Raw genomic sequence first — 18,324 nt, 5'->3', positions numbered from 1 at the left:
TATGAAATACTCTGGATTCCCTGCATTGTCCTTCTAAATCGAGATACGTTTCATCGGAAATGATAGGATTTTCTTTGGGGTTCCGAGTATCTCTTTTCCGATGCATTATTCCTCTTACTGCATCCCTCGCTCCCTCACATTGACGTATTAACACACAATTTGCGTCTATATGAAATACTCTGGATTCCCTGCATTGTCCTTCTAAATTGAGATACATTTCTACGGAAACGATAGGATTTTCTTTGGGGTTCCGAGTATCTCTTTTCCGATGCATTATTCCTCCTTTACTGCATCCCTCGCTCCCTCACATTGACGAATTAACACACAATTTGCGTCCATATGAAATACTCTGTATTTCCTGCATTGTCCTTCTAAATCGAGATATGCTTCTACGGAAACGATAGGATTTTCTTTGGGGTTCCGAGTATCTCTATTCCGATGCATTATTCCTCCTTTACTGCATCCTTCGCTCCCTCACTTTCAAGAATTAACACACAATTTGCGTCTATATGAAATACTCTGTATTCCCTGCATTGTCCTTCTAAATCGAGATACGTTTGTACGGAAACGATGGGATTTTCTTTGGGGTACCGAGTATCTCTTTTCCGATGCATTATTCCTCCTTTACTGCATTCCTCGCTCCGTCACATTGCCGAATTAACACACAATTTGCGTCCATATGAAATACTCTGGGTTCCCTGCATTATCTTTATAAAACGAGATACGTTTCTACGGAAACGATAGGATTTTCTTTGGGGTTCCGAGTACCTCTTTTCCGATGCATTATTCCTCCTTTACTGCATCCCTCGCTCCCTCACATTGACGAATTAATACACAATTTGCGTCAATATGAAATACTCTGAATTCCCTGCATTGTCCTTCTAAATCGAGATACGTTTCTACGGAAACGATAGGATTTTCTTTGGGGTTCCGAGTATCTCTTTTTCCGATGCATTATTCCTCCTTTACTGCATCCCTCGCTCCCTCACATTGACGAATTAACACACAATTTGCGTCCATATGAAATACTCTGGATTCCCTGCATTGTCCTTCTAAATCGAGATACGTTTCTACGGAAAAGATTGGATTTTCTTTGGGGTTAAGTGTATCTCTTTTCCGATGCATTATTCCTGCTTTACTGCATTCCTCGCTCCCTCACATTGACGAATTAACTCACAATTTGCGTCCATATGAAGTACTCGGGATTCCCTGCATTGTCCTTCTAAATCGAGATACATTTCTACGGAAACGATAGGATTTTCTTTGGGGTTCCGAGTATCTCTTTTCCGAAGCATTATTCCTCCTTTACTGCATCCCTCGCTCCCTCACATTGACGAATTAACACTCAATTTGCGTCCATATGAAATACTCTGGATTCCCTGCATTGTCCTTCTAAATCGAGATACGTTTCTACGGAAACGATAGGATTTTCTTTGGGGTTCCGAGTATCTCTTTTCGGATGCATTATTCCTCCTTTACTGCAACCCTCGCTCCCTCACATTGACGAATTAACACACAATTTGCGTCCATATGATATACTCTGGATTCCCTGCATTGTCCTTCTAAATCGAGATACGTTTCTTCGGAAACGATATGATTTTCTTTGGGGTTCCGAGTATCTCTTTTCCGACGCATTATTCCTCATTTACTGCATCCCTCGCTCCCTCACATTGCCGAATTAACACACAATTTCCGTCCATATGAAATACTCTGAGTTCCCTGCATTATCTTTCTGAAACGAGATACGTTTCTACGGAAACAATAGGATTTTCTTTGGGGTTCCGAGTATCTCTTTTCCGATGCATTATTCCCCTTTACTGCATCCCTCGCTCCCTCACATTGACGAATTAACACACAATTTGCGTCCATATGAAATACTCTGGATTCCCTGCTTTGTCCTTCTAAATCGAGATACGTTTCTACGGAAACGATAGGATTTTCTTTGGGGTTCCGAGTATCTCTTTTCCGATGCATTATTCCTCCTTTACTGCATCCCTCGCTCCCTCACATTGACGAATTAACACACAATTTGCGTCTATATGAAATACTCTGGATTCCCTGCATTGTCCTTCTAAATCGACATACGTTGCTACGGAAACAATAGGATTTTCTTTGGGGTTCCGAGTATCTCTTTTCCGATGCATTATTCCCCCTTTACTGCATCCCTCGCTCCCTCACATTGACGAATTAACACACAATTTGCGTCCATATGAAATACTCTGGATTCCCTGCTTTGTCCTTCTAAATCGAGATACGTTTCTACGGAAACGATAGGATTTTCTTTGGGGTTCCGAGTATCTCTTTTCCGATGCATTTTCCTCCTTTACTGCATCCCTCGCTCCCTCACATTGAAGAATTAACACACAATTTGCGTCTATATGAAATACTCTGGATTCCCTGCATTGTCCTTCTAAATCGACATACGTTGCTACGGAAACAATAGGATTTTCTTTGGGGTTCTGAGTATCTCTTTTCCGATGCATTATTCCTCGTTTACTGCATCCCTCGCTCCCTCATATTGACGAATTAACACACAATTTGTGTCCATATGAAATACTCTGGATTCCCTGCATTGTCCTTCTAAATCGAGATACGTTTCTACGGAAAAGATAGGATTTTCTTTGGGGTTAAGAGTATCTCTTTTCCGATGCATTATTCCTCCTTTACTGCATCCCTCGGTCCCTCACATTAACGAATTAACTCACAATTTGCGTCCATATGAAATACTCTGATTTCCCTGCATTGTCCTTCTAAATCGAGATACGTTTCTACGGAAACGATAGGATTTTCTATGGGGTTCCGAGTATCTCTTTTCCGATGCATTATTCCTCCTTTACTGCATCCCTCGCTCCCTCACATTGCCGAATTAACACACAATTTGCGTCCATATGAAATACTCTGGATTCCCTGCATTGTCCTTCTAAATCGAGATACGTTTCTACTGAAAAGATAGGATTTTCTTTGGGGATAAGAGTATCTCTTTTCCGATGCATTATTCCTCCTTTACTGCATCCCTCGCTCCCTCACATTGACGAATTAACACACAATTTGCGTCCATATGAAATACTCGGTATTCCCTGCAGTTTCCTTCTAAATCGAGATACGTTTCTACGGAAACGATAGGATTTTCTTTGGGGTTCCGAGTATCTCTTTTCCGATGCATTATTCCTCCTTTACTGCATCCCTCGCTCCCTCACATTGCCGAATTAACACAGAATTTGCGTCCATATGAAATACTCTGGGTTCCCCACATTATCTTTCTAAAACAAGATACGTTTCTACGGAAACGATATGATTTTCTTTGGGGTTCCGAGTATCTCTTTTCCGACGCATTATTCCTCATTTACTGCATCCCTCGCTCCCTCACATTGCCGAATTAACACACAATTTCCGTCCATATGAAATACTCTGAGTTCCCTGCATTATCTTTCTGAAACGAGATACGTTTCTACGGAAACAATAGGATTTTCTTTGGGGTTCCGAGTATCTCTTTTCCGATGCATTATTCCCCCTTTACTGCATCCCTCGCTCCCTCACATTGACGAATTAACACACAATTTGCGTCCATATGAAATACTCTGGATTCCCTGCTTTGTCCTTCTAAATCGAGATACGTTTCTACGGAAACGATAGGATTTTCTTTGGGGTTCCGAGTATCTCTTTTCCGATGCATTATTCCTCCTTTACTGCATCCCTCGCTCCCTCACATTGACGAATTAACACACAATTTGCGTCTATATGAAATACTCTGGATTCCCTGCATTGTCCTTCTAAATCGACATACGTTGCTACGGAAACAATAGGATTTTCTTTGGGGTTCCGAGTATCTCTTTTCCGATGCATTATTCCCCCTTTACTGCATCCCTCGCTCCCTCACATTGACGAATTAACACACAATTTGCGTCCATATGAAATACTCTGGATTCCCTGCTTTGTCCTTCTAAATCGAGATACGTTTCTACGGAAACGATAGGATTTTCTTTGGGGTTCCGAGTATCTCTTTTCCGATGCATTTTCCTCCTTTACTGCATCCCTCGCTCCCTCACATTGAAGAATTAACACACAATTTGCGTCTATATGAAATACTCTGGATTCCCTGCATTGTCCTTCTAAATCGACATACGTTGCTACGGAAACAATAGGATTTTCTTTGGGGTTCTGAGTATCTCTTTTCCGATGCATTATTCCTCGTTTACTGCATCCCTCGCTCCCTCATATTGACGAATTAACACACAATTTGTGTCCATATGAAATACTCTGGATTCCCTGCATTGTCCTTCTAAATCGAGATACGTTTCTACGGAAAAGATAGGATTTTCTTTGGGGTTAAGAGTATCTCTTTTCCGATGCATTATTCCTCCTTTACTGCATCCCTCGGTCCCTCACATTAACGAATTAACTCACAATTTGCGTCCATATGAAATACTCTGGATTCCCTGCATTGTCCTTCTAAATCGAGATACGTTTCTACGGAAACGATAGGATTTTCTATGGGGTTCCGAGTATCTCTTTTCCGATGCATTATTCCTCCTTTACTGCATCCCTCGCTCCCTCACATTGCCGAATTAACACACAATTTGCGTCCATATGAAATACTCTGGATTCCCTGCATTGTCCTTCTAAATCGAGATACGTTTCTACTGAAAAGATAGGATTTTCTTTGGGGATAAGAGTATCTCTTTTCCGATGCATTATTCCTCCTTTACTGCATCCCTCGCTCCCTCACATTGACGAATTAACACACAATTTGCGTCCATATGAAATACTCGGTATTCCCTGCAGTTTCCTTCTAAATCGAGATACGTTTCTACGGAAACGATAGGATTTTCTTTGGGGTTCCGAGTATCTCTTTTCCGATGCATTATTCCTCCTTTACTGCATCCCTCGCTCCCTCACATTGCCGAATTAACACACAATTTGCGTCCATATGAAATACTCTGGGTTCCCCACATTATCTTTCTAAAACAAGATACGTTTCTACGGAAACGATAGGATTTTCTTTGGGGTTCCGAGTATCTCTTTTCCGATGCATTATTCCTCCTTTACTGCATCCCTCGCTCACTCACATTGACGAATTAACACACCATTTGCGTCCATATGAAATACTCTGGATTCCCTGCATTGTCCTTCTAAATCGAGATACGTTTCTACGGAAACGATAGGATTTTCTTTGGGGTTCCGAGTATCTCTTTTCCGATGCATTATTCCTCCTTTACTGCATCCCTCGCTCACTCACATTGACGAATTAACACACCATTTGCGTCCATATGAAATACTCTGGATTCCCTGCATTGTCCTTCTAAATCGAGATACGTTTCTACGGAAACGATAGGATTTTCTTTGGGGTTCCGACTATCTCTTTTCCGATGCATTATTCCTCCTTTACTGCATCCCTCGCTCCCTCACATTGACGAATTAACACACAATTTGCGTCTATATGAAATACTCTGGATTCCCTGCATTGTCCTTCTAAATCGAGATACGTTTCTACGGAAACGATAGGATTTTCTTTGGGATTCCGAGTATCTCTTTTGTGATGCATTATTCATCCTTTACTGCATCCCTCGCTCCCTCACATTGACGAATTAACACACAATTTGCGTCCATATGAAATACTCTGGATTCCCTCATTGTCCTTCTAAATTGAGATACGTTTCTACGGAAACGATAGGATTTTCTTTGGGGTTCCGAGTATCTCTATTCCGATGCATTATTCCTCTTACTGCATCCCACGCTCCCTCACATTGACGTATTAACACACAATTTGCGTCCATACGAAATACTCTGGATTCCCTGCATTGTCCTTCTAAATCGAGATACATTTCTACGGAAACGATAGGATTTTCTTTGGGGTTCCGAGTATCTCTTTTCCGATGCATTATTCCTCCTTTACTGCATCCCTCGCTCCCTCACATTGACGAATTAACACACAATTTTCGTCTATATGAAATACTCTGGATTCCCTGCATTGTCTTTCTAAATCGAGATACGTTTCTACGGAAACGATAGGATTTTCTTTGTGGTTCCGAGTATCTCTTTTCCAATGCATTATTCCTCCTTTACTGCATCCCTCGCTCCCTCACATTGACGAATTAACACACAATTTGCGTCCATATGAAATACTCTGGATTCCCTGCATTGTCCCTCTAAATCGAGATACGTTTCTACGGAAACGATAGGATTTTCTTTGGGGTTCCGAGTATCTCTTTTCCGAAGCATTATTCCTCCTTTACTGCATCCCTCGCTCCCTCACATTGCCGAATTAACACACAATTTGCGTCCATATGAAATACTCTGGGTTCCCTGATTTATCTTTCTGAAACGAGATACGTTTCTACGGAAACGATAGGATTTTCTTTGGGGTTCCGAGTAGCTCTTTTCCGAAGCATTATTCCTCCTTTACTGCATCCCTCGCTCCCTCACATTGACGAATTAACACACAATTTGAGTCCATATGAAATACTCTGGATTCCCTGCATTGTCCTTCTAAATCGAGATACGTTTCTACAGAAACGATAGGATTTTCTTTGGGGTTCCGAGTATCTCTTTTCCGATGCATTATTCCTCCTTTACTGCATCCCTCGCTCCCTCACATTCACGAATTAACACACAATTTGTGTCTATATGAAATACTCTGGATTCCCTGCATTGTCCTTCTAAATCGAGATACGTTTCTACGGAAACGATAGGATTTTCTTTGGGGTTCCGAGTATCTCTTTTCCGATGCATTATTCCTCCTTCACTGCATCCCTCGCTCCCTCACATTGACGAATTAACACACAATTTGCGTCCATATGAAATACTCTGGATTCCCTGCATTGTCCTTCTAAATCGAGATACGTTTCTACGGAAACGATAGGATTTTCATTGGGGTTCCGAGTATCTCTTTTCCGATGCATTATTCCTCCTTTACTGCATCCCTCGCTCCCTCACATTGACGAATTAACCCACAATTTGCGTCCATATGAAATACTCTGGATTCCCTGCATTGTCCTTCTAAATCGAGATACGTTTCTACGGAAACGATAGGATTTTCTTTGGGGTTCCGAGTATCTCTTTTCCGATGCATTATTCCTCCTTTACTGCATCCCTCGCTCCCTCACATTGACGAATTAACACACAATTTGCGTCCATATGAAATACTCTAGATTCCCTGCATTGTCCTTCTAAATTGAGATACATTTCTACGGAAACGATAGGATTTTCTTTGGGGTTCCGAGTATCTCTTTTCCGATGCATTATTCCTCCTTTACTGCATCCCTCGCTCCCTCACATTGACGAATTAACACACAATTTGCGTCCATATGAAATACTCTGGATTCCCTCATTGTCCTTCTAAATTGAGATACGTTTCTACGGAAACGATAGGATTTTCTTTGGGGTTCCGAGTATCTCTATTCCGATGCATTATTCCTCTTACTGCATCCCATGCTCCCTCACATTGACGTATTAACACACAATTTGCGTCCATATGAGATACTCTGGATTCCCTGCATTGTCCTTCTAAATCGAGATACATTTCTACGGAAACGATAGGATTTTCTTTGGGGTTCCGAGTATCTCTTTTCCGATGCATTATTCCTCCTTTACTGCATCCCTCGCTCCCTCACATTGACGAATTAACACACAATTTTGGTCTATATGAAATACTCTGGATTCCCTGCATTGTCTTTCTAAATCGAGATACGTTTCTACGGAAACGATAGGATTTTCTTTGTGGTTCCGAGTATCTCTTTTCCAATGCATTATTCCTCCTTTACTGCATCCCTCGCTCCCTCACATTGACGAATTAACACACAATTTGCGTCCATATGAAATACTCTGGATTCCCTGCATTGTCCCTCTAAATCGAGATACGTTTCTACGGAAACGATAGGATTTTCTTTGGGGTTCCGAGTATCTCTTTTCCGATGCATTATTCCTCCTTTACTGCATTCCTCGCTCCGTCACATTGCCGAATTAACACACAATTTGCGTCCATATGAAATACTCTGGGTTCCCTGCATTATCTTTCTTAAACGAGATACGTTTCTACGGAAACGATAGGATTTTCTTTGGGGTTCCGAGTACCTCTTTTCCGATGCATTATTCCTCCTTTACTGCATCCCTCGCTCCCTCACATTGACGAATTAACACACAATTTGCGTCAATATGAAATACTCTGAATTCCCTGCATTGTCCTTCTAAATGGAGATACGTTTCTACGGAAACGATAGGATTTTCTTTGGGGTTCCGAGTAGCTCTTTTCCGAAGCATTATTCCTCCTTTACTGCATCCCTCGCTCCCTCACATTGACGAATTAACACACAATTTGAGTCCATATGAAATACTCTGGATTCCCTGCATTGTCCTTCTAAATCGAGATACGTTTCTACAGAAACGATAGGATTTTCTTTGGGGTTCCGAGTATCTCTTTTCCGATGCATTATTCCTCCTTTACTGCATCCCTCGCTCCCTCACATTCACGAATTAACACACAATTTGTGTCTATATGAAATACTCTGGATTCCCTGCATTGTCCTTCTAAATCGAGATACGTTTCTACGGAAACGATAGGATTTTCTTTGGGGTTCCGAGTATCTCTTTTTCCGATGCATTATTCCTCCTTTACTGCATCCCTCGCTCCCTCACATTGACGAATTAACACACAATTTGCGTCCATATGAAATACTCTGGATTCCCTAAATTGTCCTTCTAAATCGAGATACGTTTCTACGGAAAAGATTGGATTTTCTTTGGGGTTAAGAGTATCTCTTTTCCGATGCATTATTCCTGCTTTACTGCATTCCTCGCTCCCTCACATTGACGAATTAACTCACAATTTGCGTCCATATGAAGTACTCGGGATTCCCTGCATTGTCCTTCTAAATCGAGATACATTTCTACGGAAACGATAGGATTTTCTTTGGGGTTCCGAGTATCTCTTTTCCGAAGCATTATTCCTCCTTTACTGCATCCCTCGCTCCCTCACATTGACGAATTAACACTCAATTTGCGTCCATATGAAATACTCTGGATTCCCTGCATTGTCCTTCTAAATCGAGATACGTTTCTACGGAAACGATAGGATTTTCTTTGGGGTTCCGAGTATCTCTTTTCGGATGCATTATTCCTCCTTTACTGCAACCCTCGCTCCCTCACATTGACGAATTAACACACAATTTGCGTCTATATGAAGTACTCTGGATTCCCTGCATTGTCCTTCTAAATCGACATACGTTGCTACGGAAACAATAGGATTTTCTTTGGGGTTCCGAGTATCTCTTTTCCGATGCATTATTCCTCCTTTACTGCATCCCTCGCTCCCTCACATTGAAGAATTAACACACAATTTGCGTCTATATGAAATACTCTGGATTCCCTGCATTGTCCTTCTAAATCGACATACGTTGCTACGGAAACAATAGGATTTTCTTTGGGGTTCTGCGTATCTCTTTTCCGATGCATTATTCCTCCTTTACTGCATCCCTCGCTCCCTCATATTGACGAATTAACACACAATTTGCGTCCATATGAAATACTCTGGATTCCCTCATTGTCCTTCTAAATTGAGATACGTTTCTACGGAAACGATAGGATTTTCTTTGGGGTTCCGAGTATCTCTATTCCGATGCATTATTCCTCTTACTGCATCCCATGCTCCCTCACATTGACGTATTAACACACAATTTGCGTCCATATGAAATACTCTGGATTCCCTGCATTGTCCTTCTAAATCGAGATACATTTCTACGGAAACGATAGGATTTTCTTTGGGGTTCCGAGTATCTCTTTTCCGATGCATTATTCCTCCTTTACTGCATCCCTCGCTCCCTCACATTGTGGAATTAACACACAATTTTGGTCTATATGAAATACTCTGGATTCCCTGCATTGTCTTTCTAAATCGAGATACGTTTCTACGGAAACGATAGGATTTTCTTTGTGGTTCCGAGTATCTCTTTTCCAATGCATTATTCCTCCTTTACTGCATCCCTCGCTCCCTCACATTGACGAATTAACACACAATTTGCGTCCATATGAAATACTCTGGATTCCCTGCATTGTCCCTCTAAATCGAGATACGTTTCTACGGAAACGATAGGATTTTCTTTGGGGTTCCGAGTATCTCTTTTCCGATGCATTATTCCTCCTTTACTGCATTCCTCGCTCCGTCACATTGCCGAATTAACACACAATTTGCGTCCATATGAAATACTCTGGGTTCCCTGCATTATCTTTCTTAAACGAGATACGTTTCTACGGAAACGATAGGATTTTCTTTGGGGTTCCGAGTACCTCTTTTCCGATGCATTATTCCTCCTTTACTGCATCCCTCGCTCCCTCACATTGACGAATTAACACACAATTTGCGTCAATATGAAATACTCTGAATTCCCTGCATTGTCCTTCTAAATCGAGATACGTTTCTACGGAAACGATAGGATTTTCTTTGGGGTTCCGAGTAGCTCTTTTCCGAAGCATTATTCCTCCTTTACTGCATCCCTCGCTCCCTCACATTGACGAATTAACACACAATTTGAGTCCATATGAAATACTCTGGATTCCCTGCATTGTCCTTCTAAATCGAGATACGTTTCTACAGAAACGATAGGATTTTCTTTGGGGTTCCGAGTATCTCTTTTCCGATGCATTATTCCTCCTTTACTGCATCCCTCGCTCCCTCACATTGAAGAATTAACACACAATTTGCGTCTATATGAAATATTCTGGATTCCCTGCATTGTCCTTCTAAATCGACATACGTTGCTACGGAAACAATAGGATTTTCTTTGGGGTTCTGAGTATCTCTTTTCCGATGCATTATTCCTCCTTTACTGCATCCCTCGCTCCCTCATATTGACGAATTAACACACAATTTGCGTCCATATGAAATACTCTGGATTCCCTCATTGTCCTTCTAAATTGAGATACGTTTCTACGGAAACGATAGGATTTTCTTTGGGGTTCCGAGTATCTCTATTCCGATGCATTATTCCTCTTACTGCATCCCATGCTCCCTCACATTGACGTATTAACACACAATTTGCGTCCATATGAAATACTCTGGATTCCCTGCATTGTCCTTCTAAATCGAGATACATTTCTACGGAAACGATAGGATTTTCTTTGGGGTTCCGAGTATCTCTTTTCCGATGCATTATTCCTCCTTTACTGCATCCCTCGCTCCCTCACATTGACGAATTAACACACAATTTTGGTCTATATGAAATACTCTGGATTCCCTGCATTGTCTTTCTAAATCGAGATACGTTTCTACGGAAACGATAGGATTTTCTTTGTGGTTCCGAGTATCTCTTTTCCAATGCATTATTCCTCCTTTACTGCATCCCTCGCTCCCTCACATTGACGAATTAACACACAATTTGCGTCCATATGAAATACTCTGGATTCCCTGCATTGTCCCTCTAAATCGAGATACGTTTCTACGGAAACGATAGGATTTTCTTTGGGGTTCCGAGTATCTCTTTTCCGATGCATTATTCCTCCTTTACTGCATTCCTCGCTCCGTCACATTGCCGAATTAACACACAATTTGCGTCCATATGAAATACTCTGGGTTCCCTGCATTATCTTTCTTAAACGAGATACGTTTCTACGGAAACGATAGGATTTTCTTTGGGGTTCCGAGTACCTCTTTTCCGATGCATTATTCCTCCTTTACTGCATCCCTCGCTCCCTCACATTGACGAATTAACACACAATTTGCGTCAATATGAAATACTCTGAATTCCCTGCATTGTCCTTCTAAATCGAGATACGTTTCTACGGAAACGATAGGATTTTCTTTGGGTTTCCGAGTAGCTCTTTTCCGAAGCATTATTCCTCCTTTACTGCATCCCTCGCTCCCTCACATTGACGAATTAACACACAATTTGAGTCCATATGAAATACTCTGGATTCCCTGCATTGTCCTTCTAAATCGAGATACGTTTCTACAGAAACGATAGGATTTTCTTTGGGGTTCCGAGTATCTCTTTTCCGATGCATTATTCCTCCTTTACTGCATCCCTCGCTCCCTCACATTCACGAATTAACACACAATTTGTGTCTATATGAAATACTCTGGATTCCCTGCATTGTCCTTCTAAATCGAGATACGTTTCTACGGAAACGATAGGATTTTCTTTGGGGTTCCGAGTATCTCTTTTTCCGATGCATTATTCCTCCTTTACTGCATCCCTCGCTCCCTCACATTGACGAATTAACACACAATTTGCGTCCATATGAAATACTCTGGATTCCCTAAATTGTCCTTCTAAATCGAGATACGTTTCTACGGAAAAGATTGGATTTTCTTTGGGGTTAAGAGTATCTCTTTTCCGATGCATTATTCCTGCTTTACTGCATTCCTCGCTCCCTCACATTGACGAATTAACTCACAATTTGCGTCCATATGAAGTACTCGGGATTCCCTGCATTGTCCTTCTAAATCGAGATACATTTCTACGGAAACGATAGGATTTTCTTTGGGGTTCCGAGTATCTCTTTTCCGAAGCATTATTCCTCCTATACTGCATCCCTCGCTCCCTCACATTGACGAATTAACACTCAATTTGCGTCCATATGAAATACTCTGGATTCCCTGCATTGTCCTTCTAAATCGAGATACGTTTCTACGGAAACGATAGGATTTTCTTTGGGGTTCCGAGTATCTCTTTTCGGATGCATTATTCCTCCTTTACTGCAACCCTCGCTCCCTCACATTGACGAATTAACACACAATTTGCGTCCATATGATATACTCTGGATTCCCTGCATTGTCCTTCTAAATCGAGATACGTTTCTTCGGAAACGACATGATTTTCTTTGGGGTTCCGAGTATCTCTTTTCCGACGCATTATTCCTCATTTACTGCATCCCTCGCTCCCTCACATTGCCGAATTAACACACAATTTCCGTCCATATGAAATACTCTGAGTTCCCTGCATTATCTTTCTGAAACGAGATACGTTTCTACGGAAACAATAGGATTTTCTTTGGGGTTCCGAGTATCTCTTTTCCGATGCATTATTCCCCCTTTACTGCATCCCTCGCTCCCTCACATTGACGAATTAACACACAATTTGCGTCCATATGAAATACTCTGGATTCCCTGCTTTGTCCTTCTAAATCGAGATACGTTTCTACGGAAACGATAGGATTTTCTTTGGGGTTCCGAGTATCTCTTTTCCGATGCATTATTCCTCCTTTACTGCATCCCTCGCTCCCTCACATTGACGAATTAACACACAATTTGCGTCTATATGAAATACTCTGGATTCCCTGCATTGTCCTTCTAAATCGACATACGTTGCTACGGAAACAATAGGATTTTCTTTGGGGTTCCGAGTATCTCTTTTCCGATGCATTATTCCCCCTTTACTGCATCCCTCGCTCCCTCACATTGACGAATTAACACACAATTTGCGTCCATATGAAATACTCTGGATTCCCTGCTTTGTCCTTCTAAATCGAGATACGTTTCTACGGAAACGATAGGATTTTCTTTGGGGTTCCGAGTATCTCTTTTCCGATGCATTATTCCTCCTTTACTGCATCCCTCGCTCCCTCACATTGAAGAATTAACACACAATTTGCGTCTATATGAAATACTCTGGATTCCCTGCATTGTCCTTCTAAATCGACATACGTTGCTACGGAAACAATAGGATTTTCTTTGGGGTTCTGAGTATCTCTTTTCCGATGCATTATTCCTCCTTTACTACATCCCTCGCTCCCTCATATTGACGAATTAACACACAATTTGTGTCCATATGAAATACTCTGGATTCCCTGCATTGTCCTTCTAAATCGAGATACGTTTCTACGGAAAAGATAGGATTTTCTTTGGGGTTAAGAGTATCTCTTTTCCGATGCATTATTCCTCCTTTACTGCATCCCTCGCTCCCTCACATTAACGAATTAACTCACAATTTGCGTCCATATGAAATACTCTGGATTCCCTGCATTGTCCTTCTAAATCGAGATACGTTTCTACGGAAACGATAGGATTTTCTATGGGGTTCCGAGTATCTCTTTTCCGATGCATTATTCCTCCTTTACTGCATCCCTCGCTCCCTCACATTGCCGAATTAACACACAATTTGCGTCCATATGAAATACTCTGGATTCCCTGCATTGTCCTTCTAAATCGAGATACGTTTCTACTGAAAAGATAGGATTTTCTTTGGGGATAAGAGTATCTCTTTTCCGATGCATTATTCCTCCTTTACTGCATCCCTCGCTCCCTCACATTGACGAATTAACACACAATTTGCGTCCATATGAAATACTCGGTATTCCCTGCAGTTTCCTTCTAAATCGAGATACGTTTCTACGGAAACGATAGGATTTTCTTTGGGGTTCCGAGTAGCTCTTTTCCGAAGCATTATTCCTCCTTTACTGCATCCCTCGCTCCCTCACATTGACGAATTAACACACAATTTGAGTCCATATGAAATACTCTGGATTCCCTGCATTGTCCTTCTAAATCGAGATACGTTTCTACAGAAACGATAGGATTTTCTTTGGGGTTCCGAGTATCTCTTTTCCGATGCATTATTCCTCCTTTACTGCATCCCTCGCTCCCTCACATTCACGAATTAACACACAATTTGTGTCTATATGAAATACTCTGGATTCCCTGCATTGTCCTTCTAAATCGAGATACGTTTCTACGGAAACGATAGGATTTTCTTTGGGGTTCCGAGTATCTCTTTTTCCGATGCATTATTCCTCCTTTACTGCATCCCTCGCTCCCTCACATTGACGAATTAACACACAATTTGCGTCCATATGAAATACTCTGGATTCCCTAAATTGTCCTTCTAAATCGAGATACGTTTCTACGGAAAAGATTGGATTTTCTTTGGGGTTAAGTGTATCTCTTTTCCGATGCATTATTCCTGCTTTACTGCATTCCTCGCTCCCTCACATTGACGAATTAACCCACAATTTGCGTCCATATGAAGTACTCGGGATTCCCTGCATTGTCCTTCTAAATCGAGATACATTTCTACGGAAACGATAGGATTTTCTTTGGGGTTCCGAGTATCTCTTTTCCGAAGCATTATTCCTCCTTTACTGCATCCCTCGCTCCCTCACATTGACGAATTAACACTCAATTTGCGTCCATATGAAATACTCTGGATTCCCTGCATTGTCCTTCTAAATCGAGATACGTTTCTACGGAAACGATAGGATTTTCTTTGGGGTTCCGAGTATCTCTTTTCGGATGCATTATTCCTCCTTTACTGCAACCCTCGCTCCCTCACATTGACGAATTAACACACAATTTGCGTCCATATGATATACTCTGGATTCCCTGCATTGTCCTTCTAAATCGAGATACGTTTCTTCGGAAACGATATGATTTTCTTTGGGGTTCCGAGTATCTCTTTTCCGACGCATTATTCCTCATTTACTGCATCCCTCGCTCCCTCACATTGCCGAATTAACACACAATTTCCGTCCATATGAAATACTCTGAGTTCCCTGCATTATCTTTCTGAAACGAGATACGTTTCTACGGAAACAATAGGATTTTCTTTGGGGTTCCGAGTATCTCTTTTCCGATGCATTATTCCCCCTTTACTGCATCCCTCGCTCCCTCACATTGACGAATTAACACACAATTTGCGTCCATATGAAATACTCTGGATTCCCTGCTTTGTCCTTCTAAATCGAGATACGTTTCTACTGAAACGATAGGATTTTCTTTGGGGTTCCGAGTATCTCTTTTCCGATGCATTATTCCTCCTTTACTGCATCCCTCGCTCCCTCACATTGACGAATTAACACACAATTTGCGTCTATATGAAATACTCTGGATTCCCTGCATTGTCCTTCTAAATCGACATACGTTGCTACGGAAACAATAGGATTTTCTTTGGGGTTCCGAGTATCTCTTTTCCGATGCATTATTCCCCCTTTACTGCATCCCTCGCTCCCTCACATTGACGAATTAACACACAATTTGCGTCCATATGAAATACTCTGGATTCCCTGCTTTGTCCTTCTAAATCGAGATACGTTTCTACGGAAACGATAGGATTTTCTTTGGGGTTCCGAGTATCTCTTTTCCGATGCATTATTCCTCCTTTACTGCATCCCTCGCTCCCTCACATTGAAGAATTAACACACAATTTGCGTCTATATGAAATACTCTGGATTCCCTGCATTGTCCTTCTAAATCGACATACGTTGCTACGGAAACAATAGGATTTTCTTTGGGGTTCTGAGTATCTCTTTTCCGATGCATTATTCCTCCTTTACTGCATCCCTCGCTCCCTCATATTGACGAATTAACACACAATTTGCGTCCATATGAAATACTCTGGATTCCCTCATTGTCCTTCTAAATTGAGATACGTTTCTACGGAAACGATAGGATTTTCTTTGGGGTTCCGAGTATCTCTATTCCGATGCATTATTCCTCTTACTGCATCCCATGCTCCCTCACATTGACGTATTAACACACAATTTGCGTCCATATGAAATACTCTGGATTCCCTGCATTGTCCTTCTAAATCGAGATACATTTCTACGGAAACGATAGGATTTTCTTTGGGGTTCCGAGTATCTCTTTTCCGATGCATTATTCCTCCTTTACTGCATCCCTCGCTCCCTCACATTGTGGAATTAACACACAATTTTGGTCTATATGAAATACTCTGGATTCCCTGCATTGTCTTTCTAAATCGAGATACGTTTCTACGGAAACGATAGGATTTTCTTTGTGGTTCCGAGTATCTCTTTTCCAATGCATTATTCCTCCTTTACTGCATCCCTCGCTCCCTCACATTGACGAATTAACACACAATTTGCGTCCATATGAAATACTCTGGATTCCCTGCATTGTCCCTCTAAATCGAGATACGTTTCTACGGAAACGATAGGATTTTCTTTGGGGTTCCGAGTATCTCTTTTCCGATGCATTATTCCTCCTTTACTGCATTCCTCGCTCCGTCACATTGCCGAATTAACACACAATTTGCGTCCATATGAAATACTCTGGGTTCCCTGCATTATCTTTCTTAAACGAGATACGTTTCTACGGAAACGATAGGATTTTCTTTGGGGTTCCGAGTACCTCTTTTCCGATGCATTATTCCTCCTTTACTGCATCCCTCGCTCCCTCACATTGACGAATTAACACACAATTTGCGTCAATATGAAATACTCTGAATTCCCTGCATTGTCCTTCTAAATCGAGATACGTTTCTACGGAAACGATAGGATTTTCTTTGGGGTTCCGAGTAGCTCTTTTCCGAAGCATTATTCCTCCTTTACTGCATCCCTCGCTCCCTCACATTGACGAATTAACACACAATTTGAGTCCATATGAAATACTCTGGATTCCCTGCATTGTCCTTCTAAATCGAGATACGTTTCTACAGAAACGATAGGATTTTCTTTGGGGTTCCGAGTATCTCTTTTCCGATGCATTATTCCTCCTTTACTGCATCCCTCGCTCCCTCACATTGAAGAATTAACACACAATTTGCGTCTATATGAAATATTCTGGATTCCCTGCATTGTCCTTCTAAATCGACATACGTTGCTACGGAAACAATAGGATTTTCTTTGGGGTTCTGAGTATCTCTTTTCCGATGCATTATTCCTCCTTTACTGCATCCCTCGCTCCCTCATATTGACGAATTAACACACAATTTGCGTCCATATGAAATACTCTGGATTCCCTCATTGTCCTTCTAAATTGAGATACGTTTCTACGGAAACGATAGGATTTTCTTTGGGGTTCCGAGTATCTCTATTCCGATGCATTATTCCTCTTACTGCATCCCATGCTCCCTCACATTGACGTATTAACACACAATTTGCGTCCATATGAAATACTCTGGATTCCCTGCATTGTCCTTCTAAATCGAGATACATTTCTACGGAAACGATAGGATTTTCTTTGGGGTTCCGGGTATCTCTTTTCCGATGCATTATTCCTCCTTTACTGCATCCCTCGCTCCCTCACATTGACGAATTAACACACAATTTTGGTCTATATGAAATACTCTGGATTCCCTGCATTGTCTTTCTAAATCGAGATACGTTTCTACGGAAACGATAGGATTTTCTTTGTGGTTCCGAGTATCTCTTTTCCAATGCATTATTCCTCCTTTACTGCATCCCTCGCTCCCTCACATTGACGAATTAACACACAATTTGCGTCCATATGAAATACTCTGGATTCCCTGCATTGTCCCTCTAAATCGAGATACGTTTCTACGGAAACGATAGGATTTTCTTTGGGGTTCCGAGTATCTCTTTTCCGATGCATTATTCCTCCTTTACTGCATTCCTCGCTCCGTCACATTGCCGAATTAA

The sequence above is a fragment of the Schistocerca nitens genome, chromosome 2 (assembly GCF_023898315.1).
Source record: "Schistocerca nitens isolate TAMUIC-IGC-003100 chromosome 2, iqSchNite1.1, whole genome shotgun sequence".
Classification (NCBI taxonomy): Eukaryota; Metazoa; Arthropoda; class Insecta; order Orthoptera; family Acrididae; genus Schistocerca; species Schistocerca nitens.
This window is presented reverse-complemented; position numbering follows the sequence as displayed.